This window comes from Furipterus horrens, unplaced genomic scaffold (assembly GCF_987537825.1).
Source record: "Furipterus horrens unplaced genomic scaffold, mFurHor1.1.pri manual_scaffold_17, whole genome shotgun sequence".
NCBI lineage: Eukaryota > Metazoa > Chordata > Mammalia > Chiroptera > Furipteridae > Furipterus > Furipterus horrens.
Genome location: NW_028327187.1, coordinates 95,324,566 through 95,347,421, shown reverse-complemented (window position 1 = coordinate 95,347,421; position 22,856 = coordinate 95,324,566). Strand labels below are relative to the sequence as shown.

At 40.7% G+C, this 22,856-nt stretch overlaps 1 pseudogene; it reads left to right on the top strand.

Moving 5' to 3' along the window:
• Positions 1 to 16,383: 16,383 nt before the first annotated feature.
• Positions 16,384 to 17,424, top strand: LOC149991635 (melanoma-associated antigen B16 pseudogene; annotated as a pseudogene).
• Positions 17,425 to 22,856: the final 5,432 nt, after the last annotated feature.

The following is a 22,856-nucleotide window of genomic DNA, read 5'->3' as shown; positions in this document are numbered from 1 at the left end:
CATCTAATGAATGCCACTCTGCTTTTTAAATTTACTTTTAGAGCTTGGGTAATATTAACAAAATATTCAACCTTCATTCTCCCAGCTTACGAAACTTAGATCTCTCACTAGGACTACTTCTTAATTATGCACATTTGGGTGTACATACTTCTCTATATGTTTTTGATGTGGTAGACTTACACAGTCATATTTCACTTTCTACTCTGTAGTAATATCCCATGAAAATTCTTTTTCAATTCAGATATTAAAAATGTATCAGCAAAGTAATAATAGAAAGGAATAAAGTAACAATAAAACCTCATAAAATGTTTATAGAATGCATGTTATAAAGGCACTTATTTCCATGTGAAGTACAATGTCACAAAGAATTTTCATAATAATCGGTCAATTGTGCAGCTCAGGACTGTTCAGTCATGTACACACACACATATGTACACACACATACACACATGCATGTAATGAGAATAAAACTCACTATTATTCTTTTAATAATCATCTTTATTAATTTCATCCTGAATTCTCACATAATGTGTTCTGGGTCAGACACAGATTTATCATTCACTTAAAAATGCAAATTCACTTAAATGCAAATAATGACCACAATGATTGTCATACCTTGATTTTTATATCTGAGGTGATATGATGAAAGCCAGGTCAACTGTCCATGCTTACAAACTTTGGAGTTGTTATAAATATGTGAGGAATGAAGAGAAATGTTTTTTTTTCCCTGCTTATATAGAGAAGTAAGAAGCAGCTACCTTCTCCCTCCCTCCTAATTTTGCTCTATGGAGGAGGGATGGAAAAATCTCCCAGTCTCACTCTAACCTTTTAGAATATAAATACATTTTTCCAAGGGCCAGATAAGCTCTGATGTCCCAGGACTCTACAAAGTAGAGATGTCTCCAAGGTCTCACTTTCTGTTGAAATGCAAATACATCCCTCTGGGTTTAGCTATATCTTTATAGAATTCTCTCTAACTCCCCAAGTCTTGCTCTTACGCTAGGATCTCAAATGTAAGTGAAACTTTTTTTCATAAACCTCCAACTCTGCAGAAATACAAACATATTTTCTCTCCACCCTAACCTTACAGTATAATATTTCAAAAATCATCAATACTGATAGGATACACAAACTTAAAAAAGGACAATAGAGCATGAAAATCTGACTGCACAAAAAGCTTGTCTTAAAAGGAGACACGTTGAGATAAACTACACCCAACATATCTGGGGATCAGGTTGGGCCATGAAGAATCCTCAGCACAAAGTTGCAATTGGAGAGGAAGGTAAAGTGGGTTCCAATGCTTGACCATGGGGTAATATTTTCAGAATGGCCAGTTCATCGTTACCTCCACCAAGAATGTTACTAGTCTCACTAAAGAGAGAATGAGAAACAAACACACAAATGAAGATGTAAATAAAAATCTTGAAGGTAAGATTTTGAAGTACTAAAATTCAAGTTTCTTGGAGGCATAGTATGTTGAAACTCAGGAAACATTATTATTTTTTAACAACTATGCTTAACTAAAATCCAGCTATATCCAAAGATACCATTTTCCCCATACCTCCCCTGGAACAGATCAAGGAGGTGGAATCAGTATTTTTGCAATACCCAGTGCTATTTCCCTTCTTTCCTGAGATTCATTTCATGTGGTCTGACAACCTCCATCAGAATTACCCAGGTTACTGTTGAAAAAATTGCAAATACCTACTTGCACCAAAGCCTGGGATATATTATAAGAATCTTCACCTTCAATAAATGTCATAAGCAGTTCTGTAGACATCCAAGTTTGAGAACCACTGACATCTTTCACCCTTTATCTTTCCTCAATACTATCACTGCCATTTGAGACAACATAGATGGACCTTGAGGGCATTACACTAAGTGAAATAAGTCAAAGATCAATACCATATGATCTCACATACATGGAATCTGAAAAAAGAAAAAAAAAAAAAGTCAAACTCAGAAACAGAGTAGAATGGAGGTTTCCAGGGGCTAGGAGGTTAGGGAAATGTGGTGATGGTTAAGGTACAAACTTCCACTTGTAAGATGAGTAAATTCTTCAGATCTAATACAGAGCATGGTAACTATAGTTAACTATGCTGTGTTATATAGTTAAAAGTTGCTAAGAGATTAGATCTTAAACGTTCTCACCACACACACACACACACACACACAAATTATACTTATGAGAGGTGATAGATGTATTAACTAACCTTAATATGGTAATAATTTCACAATATGTTTCAAATCATCATGCTGAACACTTTATACTTACACAGTGTTATATGTCAATATCTTAATAAAGCTGAATTTTTAAAAATCTAGCTTTCCATCCATCCACTCATCCATATATAAGCAGAAGAAAGGACTGTAATGATGTTCACTCAGTATTAAAACTTAATTAATCATGCACTGTAGACTCTTTGCATTCTTCTTTTTACTTTCCTGCTCTCTTTGAATTCTAAATATCGAGCAGTCATTATATTTTCAAATTTGTTCTTCCAACTTTTAAAATTACCAAACAAAAAAACCCTTGTTCCAATTTGAAATAGAAGAGTTGCTCTAAGACCTTACATAATTAGCTGCTAAATGGTAAAGACAAAAATTACCATAGAAGATCAAGGGAGGAGGAGCTCATTAGGGCTACATTGATGGATATATAATTTTACCAAAATTGAAACAAATGTTTAGGCCTTTGTATATCATGGGAAATTAATAAAACTAGATAAGAAATATATAACATTACAAATATAAAAGGTATATATTTATGCCATTTACAGTGTATGTAAATTATAAGGTATCAGATGTAAATTATAAGGTATCAGATAAATGACCACTTAATTTTATATTTTTGTATCGGCAGAAGTCAGTGGTTTGTAACCCTCACTGCACATCAGAATCACGTGGATGGCTTTTCAAAACACATCCTACAGGTCCAATCTTAATTGGTTTGGAATAAGTCCCAGGCATCCATAGGTGATTTTAATATTATTCAAGGTTTGAAAATAACTGTTGTGTTTGCAACAGCAAATGAGACATCTCCCTGGCAACAAAAAAAGAGAGTTTCTGAGAACTTCAGAGATTTAAGTTCAAGAAATTTAACATTAATGTTACAAGGAAGCAGTAGCCCACAAAAATAAAAATCATGGGTTCTGGAATCAAACTGCCTGAATTCAAATCCCAGGCATGCTCTTTATTAATTTATGTTTGCAGGATAGTAACTTAAACAGCCAGTGTTTCAGTTTCTCTATATGTTTAATAATAATGGTGATAATATCTAATCATGCTGTTTGTTGTGAGGACTGCATGAAACAAGTTATATGTAAAATGCTTAATCCTTTCTTTTTTTTTTCAGATTTAATGTGTTTTATTGATTAAAATATTACATTTGTGCCAATTTCCCTTCCCTCTGCTCCCCTCCACCCGGTGGCCCCCCTCCCTCCAGTTGTCCCCACCTTTTAGATTATGTCCATTAGTTGTGCATACAGTTCCTCCCAACCTCTCTCCGTCTATTCCATTCCCTCCTACCATGATCCCCAATTCCTATATCATCTCCCTCCCTCTCCCCACTCCCCCTCCCTGTTGACCTCCCCCCACTATGCTTCCCTTACCCACAGTTCCTTTCCACTCTCGTTGCCTGTTTCGTTTGCCTTTGTTTCATCTCCCTAGCTTCTGTTTTTTAAACCAGTCCCTTTAACATCTCATATAACAGTGGTTTGGATCTAATGAACTCTTTCAGTTTTATTTTGTCCTGGAAACACTTTCTCTGTCCTTCTATTCTGAATGACAATTTCACTGGATAGAGTATTCGTGGTTGTAGGTTTTGGATTTTCATTACTTTGAATATTTCTTGCCAGTCCCTTCTTGCCTGCAGGGTCTCCCTTGAGAAGTCAGCTGATAGTCTAATTGGGACCCCTTTGTACATAATTCTTTTCTTCTCTCTTGCTGCTTTTAAGATTCTCTCTTTATCTTTAATTTTTGACATTTTGATTATAATGTGTCTTGGAGTGGTTCTCCCTGGGTCCAGTCTCTTGGGAACTCTCCTTGCTTCCTGGACCTGCAAGTCTATTCCCTTCCCCAAGTCTGGGAAGTTCTCCTTTATTATATTTTCACTCAATTTTTCAAGTTCTAGTTCATCTTCCTCATTCTCTGGCAAACCAATGATTGTTATGTTGGGCCTTTTATAGCTGTCCCAGAGGTTTCTGATCCTCTCATTGTTGCTTCCTATTTCCTCTCGCTGCATTGGTTGACTGCTTGTTCCTTCTCCATATTCCAGTTTGTTGAAATGAACTCTGGATTCCTCACCATCTGTCTCGTATGTGGTTTTGTTCCTTTCGTTATGAAAGTTTTTCGCTTCTTTCATATCTTTTTCCTGCTCTTTTGTGAATTCTGTAAGCCACCTGATAACAATGGCCCAGAACTGAGACTCTGACAGGTTTCTTATCTGTTCATCTGTCAGGTTCTCTATCTGCTGCCTGGTGAGTTGTGCCACCGGGATCTCTATATTTGTCTGCCACATTTTGACAGATGCGTTTTGTTTTCCTGGGCCGGCTGTCCGGGGCGGTGCCTGTGTACGCGTCACAAATTAGCGACCGGTGCCTGTCTGCGACCTATTTCGCAGCCCTGTGGTGCTTTCTGTGGGGGCGGGGGTCCAAGATGGATTCACACAGTTATTCAGCTAGGAGACCGGGATCCGTCCTCCCGCCCCCCTGGGCCTCACTGTTCAAGGTGATGCTGCGGCTGCTTTCCCCAGCGCCGGAGTCACGCACGCCAGGGGCTTGATTGCCTCCGGGATTTTTCGCGGCCCCGCCCGCTGCTCCGCAAACAGCTTTGCCTTCTTTAACTCTTACCTGCCCAAATGGCACCGCTGGTTTATAACTTCATATGTTGGGCTTCCGTGTAGTTTTATTTTCTGGAATTTCTAGTTATCCTTTGTTTTGAAGTAGTTGTATTCCTCTCTAGTTGTAGAGGGAGACCTAGCGTGTCCGTCTAAGCCTCCATCTTGGCCGGAAGTCGCTTAGTCCTTTCTTGACACAAGCAAGTGTTGGTTATTATTATTACTCATGGGTTTGTTGAACATTCTATCAAAATTAGAGCAAACTATATTGAACAACTGATTATAAGGTCATTTCTGCTTTATTTTTTCTTATCCAGACATCCCTTCCTTCCATAACGCTGTAGAATAGCTCTTACTTGTCATTCTAGAAATAAGACTGGGTCTGCTTCCTATTATAGAGCTGAAAGACACTTGGAATATTTTTAAAGCATCTTTAGTAAAAACTAAATATTGGAGAATATGTATAAGTTGCGTATTGTCTGGGACTGATGGAAGGAACTCATAATTTTCAAGATTAAAGTACTGTAGGTAATAAAACCAAAATAAACTTATAAGAACTCACCCAATAACCCATAGACATGGACAACAGGGTGGGGATTGACTGTGGAAGAAGGGGTGCGCTGGGTGGATTGGGGGAGCAATGGGGGAAAAAGTGGAACAACTAATAAAAAACTAAAAATAAAATAAAATAAAATAAAATAAAAAGAACTCATCCAAAGATACATTTTCCACAGAAGAATTCTTATCACCTGGAATGTGGTTGTTCGTTGGCTGCCTCACTCCCTGTTCTCTTGTTTGCAAAAGATGTTACAAGCAATAAAACTTCTATTGCCCTTAGAAATATGTCACTGTTCTTAAAAGTTTAATTATTTCAGGGAGTTTAATTATTTCAGGGAGAAGCACTATGATCTGTACATTCTATTACATGGACTTCTATTGCTCAGAGCTTTATATTATGTTCTGTTTTGTGTATCTATTCGTGCAAAAGCTTTAAATCATTTTCACCTGATAATATTTTTTTACCATTTTTAATAAAAAACTTGCTGCCCCTTCACTATTTGTTTATTCTCAATATTGTCTTGTTTTCACCACTTATTTTTCAAGTCAAATTTAAAATTATCAACTTCCTTAAAATTGCTATTGGTTAATTTCCTAAATTACCTTGGAAACAACTGACATTTACACATCTGAGTTTACCCACAGTGAAATATTTTGTATTTACATTTATTTAAGTTTTCTTTCATATCAATATGAAAGTTATTTGGTTTGTTGTTTTCATATAGTGTTTGTCCATGTTATTAAGTTTTTCTAGTTGTTTTTGCTATTGAAGTCGTTTTTTAAAAGATTTTATTTATTTATCTTTAGAGAGAAGGGAAGAGAGGGAGAGGAATATCAAGTTCTTGCTTGCTCCCAACTGGGGACCTAACCAAAAATCCAGGCATGTGCCCTGACTGGAAATTGAACCGGCGACCTTTCGATTTGCAGGCCAGTGCTCAATCCACTGAGCCACACCAGCCAGGGCTGAAGTAATACTTTTTATTCAATTATCTGTTTATTGCTGACATATAGGAAGCTATTGATTTTTACCAGTTTGTTTATAAATAGCAACATCACTAAGTTCTATTCTGAGTTCTAATTGGTTTTCACTTACTACTTCTGTGTTTTCCAGGTACATAAGCATATAATTTGCAAACCCTTACAATTTTAACGTATATTTTCCATTATTTATGCATATTAGTTCTTACACTTTAAAATATTTTCAATATCTTAACATTTGTAAATGTTTTACATGTTTCACTATTTTAAAGTATTAAAATACAGTGTTTTGAAAACGTCTTTATATAACTGTTACCAAACGACAATTGGGGTCAAAGGTTTGGTGACAAAGGAAAGCAGTCTTTATTCAAAAGCAGTCACTTAAGCCTATCAAGTCACAGCTTTAATCATTAAGCCTGTCAATTTAGGCTAAATTCTAACATCTGGGTTCTCCTAGGTTTTCGCCTGTTTCTACAGGGTTAGTTTACAAACTAAAACAACATAAGCGACAAAAGCACAATTTTGGAAGAATAACAGGCTTCTGTCTCAGAGGATATCCCCTCTAGAACACCCAAAGAATAAACCTGCCACCCTCTGCCAGGCCAGCCCAATCCTAGGCTGTGCCCAGAGTTCCTTCCCATGCAAAATACCGTTCATTGGGAATGCAGGCAGCTGCAGCACAGTCATCCAGGCATCCTCAAGGAAAAAGAGCCGAGAGCCAGAGCCAGAGCCTGAGAGTCAGCTCAAGAGCCAGAAAAGCTCGTGAATCAAAGAGCCAGCTCTCTTTTTATTTCCATTGGCTCTGGAGACATTCAGCTTCTCAATCAATCCCATCCTAGACTGCTTTCCATTGCCTCAGCAAAGTCCTCCTACAGCCCCTCCTACTTCTCCCCAGTGATCTAATCAGTTTTTTTGTATCGTAACCACATATGTACATTTGATTTTGAGGTTATTCTGCTTAAAATTATCAATGAAGGGGAAATATAAAATCTCTATATTTCCACATATGTCTTATATATGAAAATCCTATTCCAGTAATTAAATGTCAACACAAGTGTCATAAAACACATAAACTCTAATCTTATCCAATGGAAATGTTTCTCCTCCTCCAGTTCAGGTCTGCCTTAAACTCTAAAGCCTGTAATATAGCAGGAAGTCCCCTTTAGCTTTCACTACTCTGTTATCTCCCCTCACCCCACCTCCACCTCAGCTCCACTCCCTTTTAGAATGACTGACTTGAGCTCTCCAGCAGCAGTAAAATAAATAGATTGTAGAGACAGGAAAAAAAAATATTGCTTGAGTGGTCCAGAAATAATCCAGGGGTATCCAGAATGACTTTTCCAGTGTTAAATTTGCTTTCCTATGGGAATTTTATGGATTCCTCATATACACCCACTAGAAACTTCAAGTTATTTTTTTTCAAGATGTGGGCAATGCCTTTTCTCTGGTATAGTCGAATGAGTAGTGAGGGAGACTGTCTGACCCACTAACTCAGCAGCCCTGAACCTGACCTGATAATATTGCCAGGTGTTACAACATCACAAGAAACACTGTGTTAGCCCAGGAGGAGGACAGTCCTTGAAATTCTATGTGTCCTTTCCACTATCTGGGAAGGAAGCCTTTGAAACTGTGCTTTCATCCCAAGGTCAGAAAGGCAGGAAAGGGTCCGCAGTGCCCAGAGAAAAAGGTCCACAAAACAACTTTGGTTAATTGCCTACCTTTGGTCATTATCTGTTTTATAGAGAGTTCCTAATGCTTACAGAAGAGCCCATAAATAACTTTGGGTAACTGCCCCAACTTTAATTACCTGCTTCCTGTCATGCATGCAAGATGAACAAATGGAATCTGGAACAAGATAAGGATTTGGGCTAACAGAACCCCACATGCTTAAGTTTGGGTAGTCATGTCTCCCCAGGAAAAGCTGGCTCCACTTTTACCCATCAATCAATATGTAGCTTCTTCACCCCCACCCAACCAACTATATAAGTCCTCAGAACAAAGAACTCACTCTCTTGGGTCTCATGGTACTCTTGGCGCTCTTGGCCTTCTGGCCTCAGGGCCTCTAGACACCCTAGGGTGAGCTTGCCACCCTGGCCTTTGGCCACCCTTGCTTTTGCTCTCCCGTTCACTAATAAACTTTGTGTACATGCTAATAGGCTCGCTGATCTGTAATTCTTTATTGTATTGATGAGAAGAACCAGGGTTTCTCCAATAACAGAACTACAGTTATTGGGGCAGCTGTCATTCGTGGACTCTACTCATAATGCAACATACATAATGAGGTTCACATGCCAAATTCCTGTGTTATTCTCTCAGCTGCCAATGCAGGTGGTGTTTAACCCAAATCGATTTGTAACGCTTGCAATGTGAAGGTCTGCTTTGTGCAAGACTAATTAATGTTCCTTCCTAGTACATTTCAGGCCTTTTGGACGATGAAGAGTAAGCCTTTCCTAATGCTAGCACTGAGCCAGTTTTACCTCTAATTTAGTCCACAGAGACCCAGGTCAGATTTGAGAATTTGCATGTGTACCTCTTCTGTGAACCCAGCAGCCTCTCACTTTGCCTGTTGCTCTGCTCACTTTGGTGCCCTCCTTGCACTTGGTGATGCTTCTTTTATGAATTCATGGAGTTTCTCATTGAATCGTTATGTACCTGTAGATTTGGCGAGACTGAAAAATGACGGTGGAGCATTGGATAGGGAATTCATACCAGTTTAATCTCACTCCTGCAGGTGAGGATGGGAACAACAGGATCTGTCTTACAATTCTTGTAGCAGTGAGCTAGAACAGGGGCCGAAGGATCATCCTCCTTCACTCTTGTGCTACGACTGTGGGCAAGGAGGTAGGGATCCGGTATCATCCGCACCACTTGAAGAGAAGGTGGCAAATGACCACTCTGAGCTTATGCAGAAAGAATTCTCTTAGATAAGGGTGACCTAGGCAAATGCAAATACATGTGTGTGGAGGCAAGGATCCTGGCTATGGTCACCCTGACATGACAGTACCCATATTATAGGCAGTAAAATTATTTTAAATTTTTCTTTGTTAGTAAAAATGGCATCAATAGGACTGTTTAATGTTTTATTTTTATTGAAAAAAGACTGATCTGCCTGGCTAGTATGGCTCAGTTGACTGAGTGCCAGCCTGCAAACCAAAGGGTTGCCAGTTCAATTCCCAGTCATGACACATGACTGGGTTGCAGGCCAGGTCCCCATTGGGGGAGTACAAGAGGCAACCACACATTGATGTTTCACTCCTCTATTTCTCCCTCCCTTCCCCTCTCTCTAAAAATGAATAAAATTGAACTAAATAAAGAAAAGAGAAGTAAGAACGATCTGCTAAAATGGAATTGCTAAAATCTGTCATTTTTTTTTTAAGTAAATGAAAACCGTTTTTAAAACTTTTTTTAGCTTTCGTATGAGAACCTCAATCCTCCAAGGAGTCATTGAGATAAAGTTAACTCTTCTTTTGTGTCTAAGGAGGCCAAGCAGGGATTTCAACTGCTTTCACTGTGCAAACTCTTGTGATAATATTTCACCAATAAGCAGTTTTGTTCACTGGAGTTAGGGGTGAAGAATAGGTCATTAAGATATCTTGAGAAAGTTATGGAGGATAAAGAATTTTCTGGTTTGTGTGGCTGATAATGCGGGCTATATTAATTGGGGGAGCAGAGCCGTCTCTCTGTATCTTACACTTCCCAGGTTTTTAAGTAGGCTGGGCCACCCACAGAGAACCTTGAGTTCTAATAGAGACTTTCAAACTTTGTTCTCTCTTTTGGAGCTTGGACCTGAGTCTCTGGCTTCCTATCACCTGAGTATGAATCCAGATTTTGCCTTTTCCTCTCTATGTGCCATGATCAAATTGCTTAGCCTCTCTCAGCCTGAAGCTCATTTGTGAAAGCAGGATGACTGTGGTCTCAAACTCATAGGGTTGCACAGAGGATTACCTGAGAAGTAAAGTACAATAATCTTCATCACTGCACCAGGCACAGACACTGCCTCAATAAATGTTTCTTTTTGTGCATTTAAGGACATAGAAGTTTGTGAATTTCCCTAGTAGGGTCACTGAATAAGTTTGAGAATTGCTATATCGAAGCTATCAAAATCTGAAGAGAAATAAATGCCCCACGAGGTATAAGAAATAACACAATAAAAATAGATTTTAAAGCAACCGAATAACGGGGTATTTTATAACAGACTTTCCCTTGGCCCCCCAGAGGGAATGTCATATGAGATGGTGAAAACTGAAGTTACAAAAGGAAGGCCAACTTGCTTGGCCGGGATCAGGTATTTGCAAGGTCTTGCCTGATTGTCTACATTTGCTGATGGGTCAGGTACTTGCAAAGTCTTCTCTAACTGAATACATCTGCAACATGTAGCCTTTTGATATGGAAAGCTGGAGCCGTGGGGGCTGGAAGCAAAGCAGGAGCAGGGAACGTCCTGACTATTAGATTAGAGCAGAGGCTACTTGCAAGATATCTCAGAACACTCCCCCTACAACTTTCTCAGGAGCTTCTCATCAATTTCGTTTCTTAGAAGTTTCATTTGTTGTTTTACCTCCTGACTGCTGATGTCAGTAGCTGATGTAATAGAACATTATAAATAAACTTGGTGGACTCAGGCCGGTGTCATTGTCTCTCCATCCGAGGGCAATGGACAACCTGAGCCCCGCTTTGCATTAATCTTGTGTCTTATGTCTTATGTCTGTGTTTTTCTTTTAATCTCCAGGTCGCCCCCCCTCTGGTACTGACATCGAGCTGCACGGGTCGCGGCAGAATGTAAGTTAAAATTTTCCGCATGTTTTCAGACAGTTAACAATAAGTTCAGAATCTCTACTTTATTTTCAATGGCTTTTCCATTTATGTCTGACTTGGTAGATCAACATTGATTGTCTTAATAGTAACTAGCTAATCAAATCTATTTTTAATTTTTTGGTCTTAATACACTTATGGGGAATCTAGTTAAAGGTCCAAAGTTCAAATGTGCTTTCTAGAATCTGACTGGCAGACTTGCTGCTAAGTTCCCTCAAAATAAATAAATATGATATATATAACAAATTTATGATGTGAAAATTAATCCCAGTCAATCCTGGGGTAGATCTAGTCAGTGTTCCAGTAAGATATAAATTAAAACTATGGAGGTAAAGTTGTGTGCAATGAAGAGAGAGAAAAATTAAAAAGTAACAAACAACAATAACTATAAAACCCAATGAAATAAATCTTACTAGAGCTACATAAAAATAGGCTTAGTGATTTCATTATTCAACACTTTTCCTGAATGCCAGTAGTGTTTCAGGCATTTTGCTGAAGTTGTGGAATAAAACTAAAAAGAGTTTGTTCACACACATCTGTGTAAGATTTCCCAAATAACTTGCCGAAGGTTATGCCTGATGAGCAAGGCTGAAACTTGAACATGTAAGTCTCTGTCCCTAACGTCCAATGTTTTTCCCACAATACCAAGTTGCAGGCACTGCTGTGTTGAGTCATAATCCGCTCAGATCCCCTTTTCTAATTCTCTGTACCAATCTCCTCACTTCCACACATTATGGTACTAAATGCTGTACCTTTGATTGACCTTTGAAGGATTGCTCTTGGACATTGGAGTCTCCTTGCCTAAACAGAGAATCAAAAATTTCTTGGAGGCCCCATGCTTTGCTCCCCCGGCACCCCATAATCCCAACATCTGACTGGTATGGGAGTTTAAAAGTCCAGCTTCTTTGCCACAAGGTAAGGTGAACTCTGAGGATTAACTTATGTTCCAGAGCTCCTCATAAGATCAGGCTAAAAGTGCACTTAAAACGTTATCTTTGCTTGGCTTCTTCTTTTATATCACGCTGCCTTCACTTTCTTACTGGTTTTACTTTGAGCATAGTTCTTTAATAAATCACTACTACACACGTTTTCATTCAGGGTCTGCTTGGAGATCCTGAGTTACCTATTTTATTCTATAAATTTTATACACACACACACGCACACACACACACACATCACTGTGAGTTCATCTACATTTTAATCACAGGATCATGAGAATATGTTTTTAATATAATTTTTAGATTATATTATGATTATGGAATTAAACTTAATCATTTGAGTTGATTATTTAATCAGTCAAATTGTGTATAATTTAGTGAACTTGGTTAAGTCATTGCATTTATTTGGATATCAGTATTTTCATTTGAGAGATCAGTGTTATTTATTCATATGGCATGTGCATATTATATATAGTGTATACCAGGCTATTTTATGACACCAAACAATCATAAACTGCTTAACCAATAGCCTATATGAACACTACTGACATTTTGACATTTTATCTTCATTTTAGAAACCAAGAAAAAGTAATTTAATGCTTTAATTTACTTTTCTAAATACAGTGAATTTCCAATAACAATTGTCAAGTTTTAATAGAACAACAAACACATTAAAACTCCTATGATTAGAAATCCAGTCATTACATTAAAAATACTTCTATTTCAGCTTTTTGACTTAATGTATATCGTAGCAATTGTCTATTTTAAGTGTCTAATATGCTATTGAAACATCATGTGAAACAGTATAATTCAGAATTTTATCCATTTTAAAGTACCATTGCTTTGAAAGGAGACATAACATAGACTCAAATCGTGGAAATATGAAGGAAGCATTGAAATTCTAGAGGGCATGAATTCTATGTAGTCCATAAGTAATCCATTTCTTCAAACCCCAAAGCATGTAAGAAGCAGAGGAATTAAATCTATTTTATGCTAATGATAGAGTATGAGAGTGGCTAAAGGAATGAAATGCAGGCACAGATGGTGGATCCTGTCCTACTCTCCTACCCCAGTTTCAGAAAACGAATACAAGTAAACAAAATAAATCTAAAGGGCTTTAAAATGATTCTAGAACGAGATGTGTTAGGTGATGCAATCATTTTACCCAAAGGCAGAATGGAAATAAAATCATAAACTCTCAGAAAGTGGAAAACCCCTCATTGAACCTTGTGTTAGAGTTTTTGGGCCATTGGACATCAGGATTAGGTCATCATATTTTGCATATGCTTCACAACACACTACTGAGTATTTCATCACTGTGATCAATAAAGATTTGTGGGCTGACCTTGCAGATGAAGAAATGGAAATGCAGAGGTAAGCCCATAAAAGAAAAAAGTTATAGCCCTACTCAATCTTTTAATTTGATTGTTCCTCACATTTCTCATTACCCAGGGAAAGAATGGCCTGCTAATTCTCATGAACGATACCTCACACCCTAATTATATATCTCAACACACTTTCCATTTGTGAACATATGTGAAGCAAATATGAGAGTTTTAATTATAGAAGTAGCCATCTATTTTACTTTTTAGATTTAAAAAATGGCATATCTATATATAGGCTGCTTATAAAGTCTAGGAATATAGAAAATATATAGAATTTCATCAAAGACATCTTAAATTTGCAAATAATAATAAAATACCTGTTTTTCAAACAGGCCACTCTGAGGCTTGGTATGAAACTCTCCTCAAGATAGACTATTAATTAAAGGGAAAAGCAAACAGCAAAATAATATGTACTTGATTATTCCATTTCTGTCATTTAAATAAATTTTATTTATGTAAATCAAATGCACAATTATATCCATACAAAATTAACTCATAATGAAGTTATATGGCAGTACAGGTGACAGAGAAGATTGAAAAGGCAAGAAAGAATTTTGATTTGAATCTATTGTTTGAAATGTTTTCTCTGAGAACATAGTCATAAAACATGACTTTAATATTTTAACTCTGATCAGTAACAAGTCACTTGCAAACCACTTCCACACCTCTCCATGCTCCAGGCTCCTCATCCATAAAATAAAAATTCTGTCTTGCTTTATTATTTCAATTACTTACCCAGTGATCAGAAGTCAGGAGGCACATATTAACCTAATGGGCCCACATTGGCTTTTAGAACTCTTGCACTACATGATTATAAGAAGTGATGCAATGTTTCCAACATGAATAGCAAGACTCCATAACAATGTATCTATGTAGCCTCTTCCCTGTAGAAAATCTATTAGAAGAGATTCTCCACTGGCTGGAGAAAGGACCCCATGTGAAAGTATGTGTGTGTGTTTATGCACTGTGCTGCAGCTTCACCACCTAGCATCTAATCTGGAACTTGGACTCAATCTCTATGAGGGTCACAGTGTAGTAAATGCACAAAGATTTTCAGGGAGGTGGCACTGCCTAAGAAGTAATTAATGAAAAGGACTGCAGCCAAGATATAGACCCTAAGTGAGGGCTATGGGAACCAGTTACCCTAGGAGAGAGGGACCCCACACAGCCGCACCCCTGCTTTCAACCCTGGCAGACTCCTGGCAGAGGTGGCTACAAGTGGCATCCCCTGACTTGGGCCTCAAGCGTCTAAAAATGGGGAGGGCCTTGAGTTGAGGAGGTGCAGCCTCATGTTAGCAGTGGGAAGAGCCCCAGTTCAGACACTGGGTTGGGACTGAGAGCACCATGAACTGGAGAATGGCAGAAACTCCAAGAATTCCACCACTTTGTTGGCGGTCAGAAGCTCCAGAGTTACTCTCAGACAGCGACTTCCTCTGCCTATGTTGTCTTGGGAGTCTGACGGTGGTGATGAGGATCTTGGTGCACACGGCACAACTCACTTCTGCGGAAGGAGGAATCCCTTGCCCAGCGAGGTTAAATACCCCAGAATATACGGAACCCAAAGAACCTTTCTCCTGCTTTCAGGGTGGGAGGTACCCGGTCACCGTAAGGAGTTGCGCGTGGGGGAAGGAACGGAAGGGACACCCTCTAACTTCCGGTTTCGAGAAGCTTCGGTGAAGTCCTGTACTGGAAGGCACGGCCTCAGTCGGCAGAAAGAGGCGTTCAGGACTGGTCGAGTGCCCAGGTAAGGACATTGAACGAGGGGACCAAAATAGTATAGAGGGGTCCCCCTGAAAAGAGTTCTGTCCCTTTTGTCATCCTGGGAAGCTCCCGAGTGACTGTCAGACTGCGGCGCTCGAGGACCCTGTCAGACTGAGTCGAGTTTAGCAGATGAGGCCCCTCACATCCCCCCTTTCTCCCTAAGTCATGGACCCCTTTCACCCTCCCTCCCTCGGGAAGTGTCTGCGAAGGCCTGTACTGAAAGGCACGGCCTCAACTGACAGAGGAGTTCAGGACTGGTCAAGTGCCAAGGTAGGGACATGGAACGAGGGGACCAATAATGTCCGTATAGAGCCCCCCCACCCCCCGAAAAAAGTTCCGTCCCTTTTGTCATCCCGGGAAGCTCCCGAGTGAATGTCAGACTGCGGCGCTCTAGGACCCTGTCAGACTGAGTCGAGTTTAGCAGATGAGGCCCCTCACATCCCCGTTTCCTCCCAAGGTCGGACCCCTTTCATCCTCCCTCCCTCCCTCGAACAGTGTCGGTGAAGTCCTGTACTGAAAGGCGAGGCCTCAGTCGACGGAAAGAGGAGTTCTAGGATTGGTCAAGTGCCCAGGTAAGGACATTGAGTGAGGGGACCAAAATAGTATAGAGGGGTCCCCCTGAAAAGAGTTCCGTCCCTTTTGTCATCCCGGGAAGCTCCCGAGTGACTGTTAGACTGTGGCGCTCTAGGACCCTGTCAGACTGAGTCGAGTTTAGCAGATGAGGCCCCTCACATCCCCGTTTCCTCCCAAGGTCGGACCCCTTTCATCCTCCCTCCCTTCCTCGAACAGTGTCGGTGAAGTCCTGTACTGAAAGGCGAGGCCTCAGTCGACGGAAAGAGGAGTTCTAGGATTGGTCAAGTGCCAAGGTAAGGACATTGAGTGAGGGGACCAATTATGTCAGAATGGAGAGGGCCACACCTGAAAAAAGTTCCGTCCCTTTTGTCATCCCGGGAAGCTCTCGGAGTGACCGTCTGACTGCGGCGCTCGAGGACTCTGTCGGACTGAGTCGAATCTACCAGATGAGGGCACTCACATCCCCCCTTTTTCCCTAGGTCGTGGACTCCTTTCATCTGTCCTCCTGCCACATCCCTGCCTGCTCCCACCGCCTAGAGTGAGCATGTCTCAGCGTCAGGAGAGTCCACATTACACACAGGAAGAGGAACAGGCCCAGAGTGAGACCCAGGGCCTGGGGGCTGCACAGGTCTCCAAGGCTCAGGAGGAGACCACAGCCTCCTCCTGCGGTCTTCTAATGCTCGGGAACCCAGAGGAGGCTCTGGCTGCTGGCCCAGCTGGTGTCCCAGAGGGTCCTCAGAGTGCCTGTTCCCCTTCCACCGCCTCCAGTCCCCTCTCGCCCAGTAAAGCAGATGAGAGCGCTGGCAGCCAAGAGAAGGTGGTTAGTGCAGCTTCTTCAATGTCCCTGTTGCACACTGGGAGCTTGCCTGCAGACCCTTTAGATCAGAAGGTGACTTTGTTGTCACGGTTCATGCTGCGAAAGCATCACATGTTTGAGCCGATCACGAGGGCAGACATGATTGATGCTTTCAAAGAGTATGCGCATGAATTCCCTGAGATCTTCAGGAAAACCTGTCAGTACATGGAGATGATCTTTGGAGTTGATGTGAAAGAAGTAGACCCCACCAGCCACAGCTATGCCATTGTTAACAAATTAGGCCTCACCTATGATCTAAGGCTGAGTAGTAATGACCCCGTGCCCAAGACCAGCATCCTGATAGCGGTCCTAGGTGCGATCTTCGTGAATGGCAATCGCGCCACTGAGGAGGATATCTGGGAACTGCTAGAACCGATGAACTTACATCCTGGGTTGAGCCACTTCATGTTTGGGGAGCCCAGGAAACTCCTCACCCAAGATTTGGTGCAGGAAAAATACCTGGAGTACCGCCAGGTGCCCAACAGTGATCCTCCATGCTACGAGTTCCTGTGGGGTCCAAGGGCCCATGCTGAAGTCAGGAAGATGAAATTGCTGGAGTTTTTGGCCGACGTCCATGGGGCTGAACCCCTTTTCTTCCCATCCCAGTATGCAGAGGCTTTGAGAGATGAAGTAGAGAGATCTCAACGTAGAGCAGCAGCCGAGGCAGTGGCTACTGGGGTGGCCAGCGCAAGTTCCCCGGCCACACCCAGTAGCTCCTCCCACCCCTAATACAGTCTGAGGCAGATTCTTCAGGAGAGGTAGTGGAGTGCTGGGGTGGGCTGTAGGGAATACAGTGCATTATATCGTTGTGTCACTTCTATATGGTTAAGAGGGAGGTTTATCTTTTGGGGGGAATTAGTTTTCAAATGTTGCTCCTTTTAAGAAAACTTTCCATTAGTTTCAGAATCTAAGTTTTAGTATGATGGTCATACATGTATTGCTGTTCATGAAATTTAGGAACACAAGTTTTGTTTGTTTGTAAACCAAATAGTGAAACTGTCTTCTTTTGTATTCTCAAAAAGATAACATGACATCTGAATAGGCATTACCTTGAAACTGTCAGAGAACTCAGCAGTAAAATAGTTGGGTTCAATGAGAGAACAATTCTTGGCTTCACTTATTCCTTTTCATCTGCTGTTCTGTAAAATTAAATGACACATGCATGTATTTGCTATGAGAAATAAATCTTAATAAATTAGACCCTATATACACTGGCTCATTTATTCCCTGAACATTAATCCAGCCCCTGTTCTTTGGAAAGCACTCTGTTAGTACTGGGGATGCTAGGATAAACAAGGCTCCCTACCAACCCATAAAATTGGAGAGACTAGGAGCAGGAGTCATGTAGAGGCGAAGGTGGATGGCCTTTCACACCAAAAGAAAAAGTCAGAAGAAGTCAGGAGGTGGTGGGAGGGGTTCATGGGAAGGCAGTCAGGTGCAAAGGTCCTGAGACAAAGCAGGCTGAGGCCTTGGTCAACTGCAAGTCCTTCAGTGGGAGGTAACTTTAAATTCAACTGCATGGTCCAGTAGAGGAGCCTGTGGGAGTGGTGAGCAGGGGCCTGGAATGGGAAATATTTCTTAGCAGTTGTTTTGGGATCGTGGGTAAACCACATCCCACCTGGTTGAAGACTGGAAGCTATCCTGCTTACTTGTCCAAGTGCAATTGAATACAGTGCACAGATTTGGTGTTTTCTGACCATCATCTTCAAGGAGTTTGTGAGAAAGGAGGATGATACCTTCTTGAGGTAAGATACCCAGAAGCTGGCACTCTTTGCTCCGGGCTAGGAAATCCTGAACCCACATCATTCAAGGGATATTTTTAAATAGGTTATGTTCAATATAGTTTGGCAAACTAGGCAAGGCCTAGACTTTTGGAGCGCGTGAGGGAATGAAAAGAGAGATGTATTGTTGCAAGGACAACTGGGAGGGGGGAAGGAGGTGGTCCTTGACAAGAATTCTAGGAGCTTTGAATTGTATCCAGTTGGGAAATACCTCCTTCCCCAAAGCCCATATTAAATAATATATCCTCCAATAGGGAAGCATCCTGGATCTCTGAGTCACCTGCTAGAAAAATCCCCTGCCAAAAGACATCAAATTTTATAGGCACAAGAAGTAAACCTTTGCTGTGTCAAGCCATTCAGATTTTAGGTTTTATGTTGTGCATCAGCTAGCGGTTATTTTATCTAACTAATAAACAGGTGCTTTTTATGTTGTTAAGGTTATTTAAAAATTTTAATGACAAAGCTAATAATGGTGCATAGATTCCAGTTGCAAATATTTCTGACATACATAAATCTATCTCCTCCCATTACAGTGGTCTTACAAAATTAAGCTTTCTTCTCAGAGGTAACTGCAATAAAAATATGGTATGTATTATTTTAAAGATAATTTTATGCCTTTAATACATAGTTGTGCTATAAAAATAGTGATTTTTTAAAAATAATGGATAGTAATGTATATATTGTTCTCCCATTTACCTTGTCACTTAATAAAGTGAATGCAACGTCATTCCATGACAACACATATAAATCTAGCTCTAGGATTCTAAATACGAATGTTCCATAATAATTTATTCTTCTTCTGATGCATAGATAAGTAGTTCTCATTAGTTTCTATGGTTAATGGAACCAAAATCAACAACTTCGGGCATCAGTTCTTGGGGAATTGTGCCTAGGAAAGACAGCAAACAGATTGGGATAAAGTAGAGAGGTTATGAAAATTGAAAATTTTTATAAATATTACCAGTATCATCCCACCAATCTACCAGTTCATCGTTTCACAAATTAATGTATGTAAGTACTCTGCACTCCATATTTTGTTTTTCTAATCATTTAACTTTTGGTCAGACATATATTAAAAATGTCTCACAGTTATATTAATTTTTATTTCCTTGTTTTCTAACTAGGATGTGCAGAAAATTAACTTACTCTCTTGTCCATATAAAGCTCGGTTTCTACAGAGATGTTCTGAGTCACAGGATTCTTCTGAACATGCTTTAAAACTGATGTCAACAAGACATTTTCTTTCTACATTGAGAAGCAAAAAGTTAGGATAGACAGGTGCCGGAGATTGGGGACAGACAATCTCAGCTAGTGAGGGGCATGAGGAGGATTGTGGGGAGAGCAAGTTCTAGAGTCTGTGAGAAAAACCAACAGCAAAACCAAGTCCAGAGCACTCCTTGCAGGCTGTCAGGCAGGGATCTGAATCTAGAATTCAGCATCATGTAGAAAACTGACCATACGGAGAGAAGGTGGTGGACCAGGGTTGAGCATCCAGGAACACTTACATGAGTAGGCTTGGAACTTTTCTGACTCAGCTCTGCAGGCTGAAAATTGCCAAGTCATTTAAGTGGGCAGGTCTACTGGGTAGATGAAAGAACCCAAAACATGTAAGACATTCAACCCTACCTTAGAATGCTCTCAACATATTGTCAGGCAGAATATAGCTGGCTCCTCTGTGTTACCTAGTGATGCTATTGATGGATTCAGGCTGAGCAACATCTCTTGATGACCCTGGGAGTCCAGTGTACCCACAATGTACCTGGGCTGGGAGCTATCTTTATGTCTCCTGGAGATGGCTATTTCTTACCTTTACTTAGGTTATGGCTATGTGAATGCGTGAGGCTACGAATGATGATACACAGTTGAAGCAGGCCACGAGTATCATGAGTACTGGAAGGGAATATACCGTCGCGAGGAAGGAGAAATTGGAGGGAGAATGCCTTAAGGAACTAATTAGCTCAGTGGCTGCAGGTAAAAGACTAGGTGTGGACATGTCTCAAAAAACAATCCAGATGGTGTTCTTAACTCAGACTGCCTTCTCATACCTCCTGTCTTTCTCGCACATCAGGTGGGTGCCCTGGGGTTGTTTGCTGGCCTGTGTTGTCACCAGATACTTTCTGGTATAGGGGACTGAGCCAAGGAGCAGACATTTGCAGAGTATATGGTGTGCTGATGGAGATGACACACTTCATTGTTAAATTGACAGGGGATGATGGACATGTGTGGGACACAGTGAGGGAAGCAAGATGTACCATACTGTTGCCAGCATACCCGCCTCCAAGATGAGAGTGTTAGGGTCTGGGAAGGACACATCGATGATCACATTCTCAGTGGTATTTTCTCATGGGAATTCATGGAGGCAGAAGACTCTTATCAGGGCTTATTTTGAATTAGTGAATGTTGCCTCTGGTACTTTGGATGATTGATTGATTGATTGATTGATCGATGGATTCATTCATTCATTCATTCATCCATCCACCCATTCATCTAGCAAGCTGTTATTGAACATATACTGAGGCAAACACTAGGTATACAAAACAAAAGGAAATGGCAAAGCATTTGATTCAGGTTGTGGATGTGAGGATGATCAGGAGGAGACATATTAGAATTTTAGGAAGTTGGGGAGGTCTAGCTGTCAGAAGTGCCTGAGCTGCAGGTTAAGTTTGGCTGCATCAGGAGCTGTCATTTGAGGCCATGGGTGGAGGTAAAAATCAAACATTTTGCATACTGAGGCCTATATTCTGTCTCTTCCCCTGCAAACATTATTGAAAAGCAAATGATACTAAGCTTTAATAAATCCAGGGAAGAGGTTAAAAGGGGATAAAAGTACTCACCCAGAAATCTACCAATCAGAGGATGTTTTCCTGTTTCCTTAAGCTCTCTCTTTAAGCATATACTTGTGCTTTTGCCTACTATTGCCTATGCCTGCGATGTTGGGTTGCTTTTAGGCTTCTATTCATGATATCCTTTGTTCAAGGCTGAGCTTACACCCACAATACACAGACACTTATCTGCTATGACTAATGTGTCTGTACTAGGCAGCTGGCAACTCTGCAGTAACTCAAGTTCCTCATGACATACAGAGAAAGGGCCTAGAGGCAATCTTGGATTCAGGGCTCTGGAGGCCAGAACTTCATGACACATCTTTAATCTAACTGGAGGACAGTGATTGTCAAAGTTTTAGACATGAAACTACATATCCTAGCTGACGTCTTTCCCTGAAATCGTAGCCGTGAATGTTAAGAAATACTAGTGGCCTGAGTAAAGTGGGGATAGCAAGCCCAGAGTCTCGTCTCCTCAGTCTTTCTTCCCCCTGGGGACAATGGGCCCTAATACCCACAGAACTCTAGGGTGCTTCCTGAACACTGCTGGGAAAGTGCAGTGCTAGAAGACCCTGCCTCATACATGGACTTCATCTAGGGTGGCCAACCATTCTGAACACTCAGGACATGTACTGTATGGGATCTTGTCCTGCATTCTATGTCAACTTTGTCAGGACACCCTAGATGTCCTTTATTCAGCTTTTTAAAATAAGTTAGACAAATTTAGCAGTTAGAGCTATTTTTCAACCATAGTGATGGGTGATTAAATCACTTGGGTGGAAAATCATACCTTCACAAATAAAGGTCTGCTCTCTCCAGAGGTTTGGCAGGGGTGGTGGTGGTGGTGGTAGTATTTAAAATTAGAAAAAGGAAATATGAAAGAAAAAGCCTGGTTTTGGGACATAGTCCTAAATTATGAACAAGTAACCACCATTAACTAAATATATAATCAGTGCAATCAACCCACCAATGACTGTCTCCAGAAACTAAGTGCCAGGCCTCTGAAAATCAGCCAATCAGTGATACCCTCACAAACACCTGTCCTGAAAGTCAGCCAGTCAGCAACAGCCTCACACTTCCAGGCAGCATCCGGTCAGCAGCTTCTTTTGTCCAGGGGCCATGCTTCTGAAATTCAGTGTGTCTATAGCAACCTTACTCTAATGACCACAGGAACACAGTCCAAAGTCTGCTGATACCCGACACTCTGCTTCTGAATGCCCACCCATCCTTGAATCCCCAAACTAAAATCTCATACAAGATCAGCTCCAGCAATGTTCAGGAAGGATGTGTCTTACAATTCTTCCCTCTAGCAAATGAGAAGTTATCCTTTTTGCATCAAATATGGATTTCAAGTTCTTAGTTCACAAGTTCCCAACCTTTTCTACCATTCAGCAATCCCTATTTACAGACATGCTCAGATTTGTGAGTGACAGGCATACTGACTGACATGGTCATGAGATGTTCAAATTTAATCTTTTCAAATACTGGTATGGTTTCTTTCATCTATTTTTGTGTATATTTGAACCTCAAAATGCCCAAACATAGTTTAAATGTCATG